Genomic DNA, 9133 nt, shown 5'->3' on the forward strand with positions numbered 1-9133 from the left:
CGCCGCGGGCCGCTCGCGTAGCTGCTGCCCGACTGCCTCTGCCCGCAGCCAAACCGCGCCCGGGGCTCGGGGGATGCGGCCAGCGCGGCTCTGAGCAGGGTGCAAGCGGCCGCTCGTCGGGGCTCTGCAGACCGCGCTTAGCGCGCACGACTTGGCTCCGGGCACCCGGGAGGACCGCCACCCCATCCTGGGCCTGAACCCTGGGCCGGCCGCCGAGCTACCCAGGAGCAGGGCGGAGGGCCTTTGTGCCCCCGCCAGACATCCCGCCAGGCTTATCAGACGACGGCCTCCAGCCCAGCTTGCAAACCTTTCCAGCCCCCTCCTGACGCTCCCGGGTAAAGGTCTGGCCGGGAGGGTCATTTTGCTAACTGCGTGGCGCGGAAATGCAGCTGCTAAGAGGATTAGCTTCTGGGAGGCGAGCAATCAGCCGGCATCTCCTCCCCCCTGCGCCCAATTAGGGCCGCCAGGAGCTTGTCCCTCGACCGTCCCGTCTCCCTTCCCCATTCTTCTGGGACCCCAGTTCTTCCCGCGACGCCCCTGACCTTGGCTGTTCGGACTCTCCCTCCGCCTTTTGGACCCTGGCTGCTCAAAACGCGTTGGCAAAGCCGCCCCGAATTTCCCTGAGACACCAGGGGTGAAAATATTGCAGAGTTGTGCTTGTTTAATATATGCTGATTGCGGATAATGGATGGAAACGCGGAAAGGGGGGTTTACATCCTCCCTAACCCGCAGCCTGTCCCACCCCACGCCCTTGCGTCAGCCTCCGACCGTCGGCTTCTGGGGAGGTGTGATGGAATGTCGAACCAGGGGGTCTGCTCCGTCTGCCCCCCGGAAATGCTCATCCCTGCCGGGATAAAGCCGACTCTGGCTCTGGTCTATTTCGAGCCCTGTATATTTTTGCACCGTACAGTAAAAAGAACCTGGTACTTGTGAAAAGTCCCTCACGGTGTTTAATAGGAACGTAAGTGGCTGAGCGGCCCCAATTAACACCTTGTGATAAGGCATTCCTAAGATGGAGTGTCAGACACCAAATTGTGAAGAGATGTATCTAATTAATCCTCCTGGGATGACACCGATAAACTAGGCTCGATTTAAATAAAGATCAAGGGCTCGGCGCCCCGTTTGTTTACAGTCTCAGCCAGGGTCCCCGCGTTTGCGCGGGCGCGGGCGGTGTGTTCCCGGCGCAGGGCGGGGACGCTGGCTTGGGGGCGCAGCTGGCTCGCCAGGGTTCGCGTCTCCATTCTTGCCCCGAACAAAAAAATGCATAAACTGCAAGGAGAGAGGGAAAACACGGGGCCAAGGTGACTCGACCCGGAGGTAGGAAAACTGTGATTTGTCGTAGTGCACGTGTGTGCTCGACATCGCCTCTTTGGGGTTGTTCGCTGGAGGTCAACAAGGGAAGGAAAGAAGAAAGGAAGAAGGAATGAAAGAAAGAAAAAAGAGAAAGAAGAAAGAGAAAGAAAGAAGAAAGAATAACGAAAAGAAAGAAAAAAGAAAAAGGAAGGAAAGAAAGAAAAAGGAGAAAGAAAAAAGAAAGAGAGAAGAAAGAAAGAGAAAAAGAAGAGAGGAAGGAAAGAGAAGAAAAAGCAGCCCCCACGTAGTCCCTGGATTTCTCCGCTTTGACGACCTTCCCCCCTCGCACCCCGCCCCGGCACGAGTTCGCTCCCCGGTCCCAGGATTCCCCCAGATGGAGAAGCCGAGAATTGCTCGGGCAGAGGGTGTAGCTCCCTGGGGGTGGGGTGGGGAGCCGCCCGAATCTGGGAGGAAAACTGGGGAAGGCGGGAAGAGTCAGGAAAGAACTTGGGGAGGCGGGGAAGCTGCAGACCACAGCGCGCCGTATTTCCCGCCTTTTGGGGTTGGGTTTGGAGTCAGTGTCAAGTCTGCAGCGACGGTGTCCCTACCCCGAAATCGAGTGTCGAGGCCAAGGCTGTCTTCGGTTCGAGTCTCTTTACTTTCCTGCTGCGTTGGAGTCGCTTTTAAGCCTGGGTAAAGGCAGACTCGCGGTCTCCTCTGCGGTCTCTTGCTTCTTTCTGAATCAAACATGGGGAGGAGAAGGGGTGCAATTTATTTTCATCTCCGTGGGTGTCATGGAAACGCTCCGGAACAAAAACATTCCCGCGTGTCTCTTGCTTTTGCGCGACATTAAGCCACCAGCCTGGACCCCCAAAATAAAATCATTCCTTTTCTACTCGCCCGGACGCGGCATCTTTCGGATTCGGGACTCGCGCCGCTCTGCCCGCCCCCGCCCTGCACGCTCACTCCAGAAGTTTATCCGTCACCCCCTGGAGAGTTCCAAGTCACCGGGAGACTTTTATAAGGGCAATCTGCAAAAACCTGTTGATGTGAACGTCAGTCTCCTATGAAATAACCCACCCCCATCCCTCAAGTTTAGGCTTTTCAAATATTCGAGCTCCGCCCGGCCAGCGCGGGAAGACTTCATCTCGAGAAAGCTGTCCCTCTGCGCCCATGGCGGTCGGGGGTCAGGTCCCCTCTGGCCGCTTGCTGAGGCCTGGGACCAGGGCACCCGTTGGGGTTAGCAGGTCTTCCCGCGCTCTCGAACCCAATACCAGCGGGACAGCCCGCGGGCGCGCGGGCAGAGCGGCTCTGGGGCCGCCGGCGGTCACGCCGTGTGCGTTTCCGCAGATGGGGACTGTGCCCTCCGTGGCGACCGAGTTTCTCCTTCTCGCGGCTTAAAAGTGAACTCCTGGCGAACCCCACGCGCGCACACACGCACACGCACTTCCCTTTGACCCCTGGGATCCTGCGTGTGGCCGAGGACGCGGATCGAGTTCGCCAGGGGAAGGGATCGGCGGCCCCAGAGGTGAGCAGAGCTCCGCCGATCGTCTCCAAAGAGCCCCGCGTCTGGTGGAGTTCTGGGCGGCACTGGTTATTTTAGGCAGCACCCCCCACTTTCATTGTCCTCCACCGCCTGAACCCTCTTTCTGGAAGCCCTGCGGAGGCAGCCGGGCTCGCCTAGTAACTTCTGTGACTTTAAACTTTCCCCACACCGCTGGCGAGCCGAGCCTGTCCGGTGGCCTCCAGGTCTGGCTGCAGCGCTAGGCGCAGGGCTGGGGCGCCACCAGGCTCTGCTCTGCGCCGCGGGCAGCCTTCGCCATCTGGTGGCCGCCGAGGGTAAGAGCCTTCCCTACTGTAAGGGCTTCTCACTTTTTTCTTTTCCTTTTTAAAGGATTATTTATTTAATTCCATTTGTTATTATTATTTTTTAAATTTGACCAGAGAGAGAGAGAGACAAAGGGAAAGTGAGAAAGCAAGCTGCCAGGTCCAGGACTCGAACCAGGGGTGTCGATGTGGGAGTCCAGCACCTTTAACCACCACATAGCTACTGGTCTCAAGTGGGTTTTTTTTTGAGAATTTTGCTATAGGGCGCAGGTACTCGCCAGAGAAGCAGAGAGACAGAGACACACTGGCTGCATGTGCATACTCAAAATCCCAAAAGGAGGAGAAATAGAGAAGGGATTGCAGCATGACCGTTCCCCATGAGGGGTGCCTTTTCTTCCCCTTTTCTCTGTCTCTTAGTGAAGAGCATGTGTACCCAGAGATTTTTGCTGTAGGGCATGTGTGCTCGCTAGAGAGACAAATAGAAACAGAGATAGAAAGCAAGAAGCCCTCCCCAGTGGGGATGAACACTCATAATTCCTCCTTCTCCACTCAGGACCTTGGGCACACACACCCAGCGTGAGCCCCAAGCTGCTGGATCTGGGACTTGAACTGCAGTTGACTCTGTGGGAGTCCAGCACCTGAACCACCAAGCCATCTGCTGACTCTTCAAAAATATATTTTAAGAACCCATATGAAGAGGGCCAGCAGGTGGCATGGTGGTTAAGGCAATGGACTCCCACATGGTTGACTGTGGTTCAAGTCCTGGACCTGATGGCCCGGACATTACATTCTTACTTTCTGTCTGTCTCTGTTTCTCTCTGATGAGCTTATGTGCTCTATAGCAGACTTTCAATAATAATAACAATAAGATAAATAAATAATCTTTAAGGACCAGCAGTTGGTATAATGGCTTTGTCACTGGACTCCCATGTAGCCCACCATGGTTCAAGTCCTGGACAGTGGCTTAAACTCACACTGGGTGCATGTGCCCAAGATCCCCAGAGGAGAATGGAAGAGAAGGGATTGTGACATGGCCATGCCCCCGGGGGGGGATTTCTCGCTTTCTGTCTCTGAAGGCCATGTTCTCATAGCATTAATATATTGGGACAATTTGTGAAGAAATGGTGACAAAGACAGACCCCTGCCACAAACATTCTGGCTGCCTGGAAGTCTGTGGAATAGTCACAATTCCATGTTTGGGATGGGGAAGGGGGCAGGATCCCAGCAATGGAATCTACATGTTAAAATCTACCCTCGTTACTTTTAGCATTCCCTTGATAGTCTAAGTCACCGATTCTTCCCCAGTTCCAGAAAGTCTGGGCTGTGAGTCCTGGGAAGGGACCCCAGCTTTCCCCCACTTCTTCCCCCCCTCAAAGTCCTCAAACCTTTCTCTGGCTACAGACTAAATAGCAAAAAATAAACCATTTTTACCTCCCTCTTCTGTCATAACCCTCAGATTCATAATCCTTTTTATTACTTATGCTTTCCATAAGAGTTCTTCCATGAGTTTTTTTTAAAAAATTATTATTATTTTTATTTTGGAGAGGTATTTTTTTTTGTTTGCTTGTTTTTTTTTTGTTTTTGTTTTTTGTGGTTTTTTTTTTAGAGGTTTTTGCTATAGGGCTTTTGCACTCCCCAGAAAGAGAGACAGAGAGACAGAGAGACAGAAAGTGAGAAATCACCCCCCCCCCAGGGGGAATGGCCACGCAGCAGTCCTTTCTCCTCCATTCTCCTTTTGGGAGACGTACCCAGCATGCCTTTCAAGCCATTGGGGCTATACTCGAACTACACAGTCAGCCATGTGGGATCCAGCACCCTAATGACCATGTCACCTGCTCGCCTACTGCTGATTGTCTTAGTCTTTTGTCTGTATCTGATACATCTAAAATTGAAGCACACTCTTTAGCTTATTACTTCTAGGATTCCAGCTTTCTGCTGCAAAAGTGAAAGTTAATCTAGTTAACCACATAGTCCGTGCTCATCACTCAACATTTAGAAGGCCGTCGTAGAGGCTTCGGAGCTGTTGTAGAAAAGCACAGAGAAGCGTGAGTTGAGCCAGAAAGCAGAAATGCACAGCCATGTTTGGAAGTGTGCTTTTGTGCTCTGGAGCTGAACATCATTAAGTTGAGATCACAGAGTGCAGAATCTGTTTAAAATACAATGAAAAGGTGGTATCTATTATTTCCTTTAGGGACCCTTCTGCTCAGAACTGTCAAAACAGATTGTGTAAATAGGCCAGACTGTGGGAGGTGATTCTAATGATATTGATGAAACACTCATCCGAAAGACAGAATGTAAACAAAAGAGAGTTTCTGGGAATATAACTGGGTATTAATCTGGAGGTGGTTGTCTCAAAGTACCTCCCTCCCATTTCCCTAGCCTCTTCAGCAAGAAGAAACTCACCAGGAAAAGACAGGTGAGTATCTTCAAATCTGGGAGTGCCTTCTTTCTCCTGAGTTTTAGGGAAGATTTTGTGAGTCGTGTTCTTGGCCTAGTACTCAAGAAGACAGGCTGTTACAGGAGCCTCTGTGATTGGGACAGTGAGGGCCACCATAGATTCAACTGGTTCCTTTATGTTTTCCAGTCCCCTTGTGCCTAGGCAGGGTGGTTGGATCCCAAAGAGAAAAGAGTATAGATCAGACCAGGGGACAAAGCCACCACCTTAGGAAGGCCTTTGCTAACCAGCACTAAACCAGCAAGAAAGAGGCCAGACCTCTCTCACCTGTCAGCCCGCCGCCAGAGCTACGGTAGGGCTGAACCCAGGGAGACAGAGGCTTGAGAAGACGGTTGATGCAGTCAACCTCCTGGGCTCAGGACGGGATGGAGGTAAAGGAAGAGTGGAGCTGGAGGTCAATGTGGAGCATGTCCAGCCTGGCACCCTCTGGAGCGGGTCAGCAGGTGGTGTGGTGGTTAAGGTGCTGGACTCCCCTGCGGCCGAATTTAGTTCGAATTCAAATCCTGGACCTGGTGGCTTGCTTTCTCGCTTTCCCTGTTTCTCTCTCATCAAATTAAAAAATAATAATAAGGCCTGGCAGGTGGCATGGTGGTTAAAGGCACTGTACTCCCACGTAGCCAACTGCAGTTCAAGTCCCAGACCTGGTGGCTTGCTTTCTCACTTTCTCTCTGTCCCTCTCTGGTCAAATAATAAATAAATAAATAAATAAAGTTAAATAAAATATTTCTTTTAAAAAATAACAAATGGAGTTAAATGAATAATAATAATAATAAAAGAATAGCTGGAAATCTCGGGCTGCCCCAGTAGTTAAGCCCTGTGCATAGGGAGCTGGATACCATTGTGACTGACTGCGGTTTGAATCCCAGTCATAAAGGCTTAAAAGATATGCCAGGCACATGTGCATGCATGCCTAAAATCCTGATGGGATGGAGAAATAAGGAAAAGGGATTGCAGTGTGACCATACCTCACTGGGGAGTTTTCTTTCTCTCTCTCTCTCTCTCAATCACTGGTGAGCCTATGTGCTCTCTGATAATCATTTTTCAAAAAAATGAATTCAAAAGAAGGAGCGCCATCAGCTTGAAAATCCATGGGGCATGTACACAGGCACCCAGGATCCAGAGGGGCTGGAGGGATGAGGAAGGGGGCTTGCAGCAAGACCCTGTCAAGGGTGCTTCTCTCTCACTTGGATGCACCTGAGCACGTACACACCCCCTATCACTGCAAAAAATTAATGAATGGACATGAAGGTGGGTATTTTTTTAAAATTATAGATCTTTTTAAACTTCTTTCTAAAAGTTTAAAATTTTTCTTATGCATCTCTAATTAGATTTATTCCTAAGTTTTTGAAGTTTTCTTGCTATTTTAAAGCTTATATGTAGGGACCAACAGATGCCATGGTGGTTAAGGTGCTAGATTCTCATATGGCCAACTGTGGTTCGAGTCCTGGACCTGGTGGCTTGCTTTCTCATTGCCTCTCTTTCTCTCTCTCTGTCTCTCTCTGGTCAAATTTAATAATAAATAATAAGATGAATGATCCTTTAAAATCTTATAGGTATTTAAATTGCACTTACTAGGGTACAGAAATGAAGTTGATTTTATGTCCAGTCATACTGCTATGTAAATTAATTAAAGTTTATTTATTTATTTCTTCCGTGAGAGAAGGAAAGCGAGAGAAAGACACGCCCAACAGGACCCTCTTGCTGTGACCCACTCCCACGCTCAGCTAGTCCAGCTCACAGACACACGTGTGTGCTTGGCATGCACAGGGATGAGCTGGGATACGAACCAGGGACTTTCCCATGTGGGTCCAGACTTGCCAAGTTCTGCTTACCACTGCACCACCATCTGGTCCTGACTTAATATGTCCATCAATTTTCCTCTTTTTCTTTCCTTATTTTCTTTTTTCTTTTAGTTTTGCTATAAGGTGCATGCACCTGCTAGAGTAAAACAGGGGTGGAGGATGACAAAGTACTCCCAGGGAGGATGGCCATGCCCAAATCCCTTCTCTTCCATTCTCCTCTCAGGATTTTGGGTACTCATGCACACATGCCTGGTGTATTTTTTAAATCGTTGGGTCTGGGACTTGAACCATGCAGGTGGCCATGTGGAATCCAGCTGCCTTACCACGACGCCACCTGCTGGTGTGGTACTGGCTCTGTTCTGAGTTTTCCGTGTAGCCAATAACATCATCTGTGAATAATAACTGTTTGTTCCTTTCTTCTTTTTTTTTTAACAGAATTACTTTTATTTAACTTTATTTATTTATTTATTTATATTTCAATTTGACTATAGAGAGACAGAGAGAAAGGGAAAGTGAGAAAGCAAGCCGCCAGGTCCGGGATTCAAACCGGAGTCAGCCATGTAGGAGTCCAGTGTCCTTAGCCACCTGCTGGCCCCTGTTCCTTCCTTTCTAATACTTTTAATAATTCTTCACTTTTTCTTACACTGATGAGGACCTACAGAATAATGTGGAAAAGAGTGATGAAGGCAGGAATACGTGTTGTATTCTGGGTTTTAATTCCCACCACTTCTCCCAATTATAAATGTAAATAATTCTAGCCTACAGAAAGTTGAAAAAAATGTAAATAAAGATATCCATAGCATTTGCACCTACATTCACCAACTGAATGTGAGTTACCTTTATTGTAAATGTGAATGATCTTGAATGATAATCTAGAGTTTTAGATTTTTTTTTTTTTTTCAGGGATGAGTGCCTTTTTTAGATTTTTTTTTTTTTTTTCAGGGATGAGTGCCTTTATTGGCCAGGCTGGCTACTTGAGCGGGATGAAGCGCGAGGAGTGGGTGGCGCCCATGCCCGGCCGGCCGTGCTTCACCGGCTTGTCGGTGATGGAGAACTCGCCCAGGTTGTGGCCGATCATCTGGGGCTTCATCTCCACGTGGTTGAAGGTAATGCCGTTGTGCACGCCCGCCATGCTGCCCACCAGCTCCCGCAGGATGGTCATGTAGCGCAGGTGCGTCCTCACCACCTGCGGCTTCTCCATGGGCGGCGCCTCCTTCTTGGCCTTGCGCAGGCGCTTGAACAGCAGGTGCTCCTTCCGCCTCAGTCCGCGGTTCGGGCGCCGCCGCCGGGCGCTGCACCTGCTGCATCAGCCGCTCGTGGGACGTGTCCAGGAGCTGGTCCAGATCCACGCCGTGGTACGTGAACCTGCGCAAAGTCCGCTGCTTCTTCTCCACTTCCGCCATCTTGATGAGTCCTGAGAAGGACCAGAACCGAGTTTTACATTATTTTAAAAAATTTGCCTCAGGGTGTATGTGCTTGCTGGAGAGAGACAGAGACAGAGAGAGGAAAAGTGAGAAAGAAGCCCAGTGGGGCATGGTCACATCACAGTCCCTTCTCCATTTCTCCATCCCGCTGGGACATGGGGCGTGCACATACGTGCACCTCACTTGTTTCTGACCATCAGGTCCGGGAGTCGACGAGTGGTCAGCCATGTGGGCGCCAGCGGCCTCACCTACCTCGTCACTGGCTGGCTCTAGAGTTGCTTTTTGTTTGTTTTGTTTTGTTTTTCCTTCTCTTGAAAAATACTGATAGCTGG

The 9133-nt window shown here is 50.1% G+C and overlaps 1 pseudogene; it reads right to left on the reverse strand.

Annotated features, from left to right (window-relative positions):
- Nucleotides 1-8347: 8347 nt before the first annotated feature.
- On the reverse strand, nt 8348-8780 carry LOC102487141 (40S ribosomal protein S15 pseudogene; annotated as a pseudogene).
- Between the last annotated feature and the right edge of the window lie 353 nt (nt 8781-9133).

The sequence above is a fragment of the Tupaia chinensis genome, unplaced genomic scaffold, assembly GCF_000334495.1.
Source record: "Tupaia chinensis unplaced genomic scaffold, TupChi_1.0 Scaffold000368_1, whole genome shotgun sequence".
NCBI classification, from domain to species: Eukaryota; Metazoa; Chordata; class Mammalia; order Scandentia; family Tupaiidae; genus Tupaia; species Tupaia belangeri.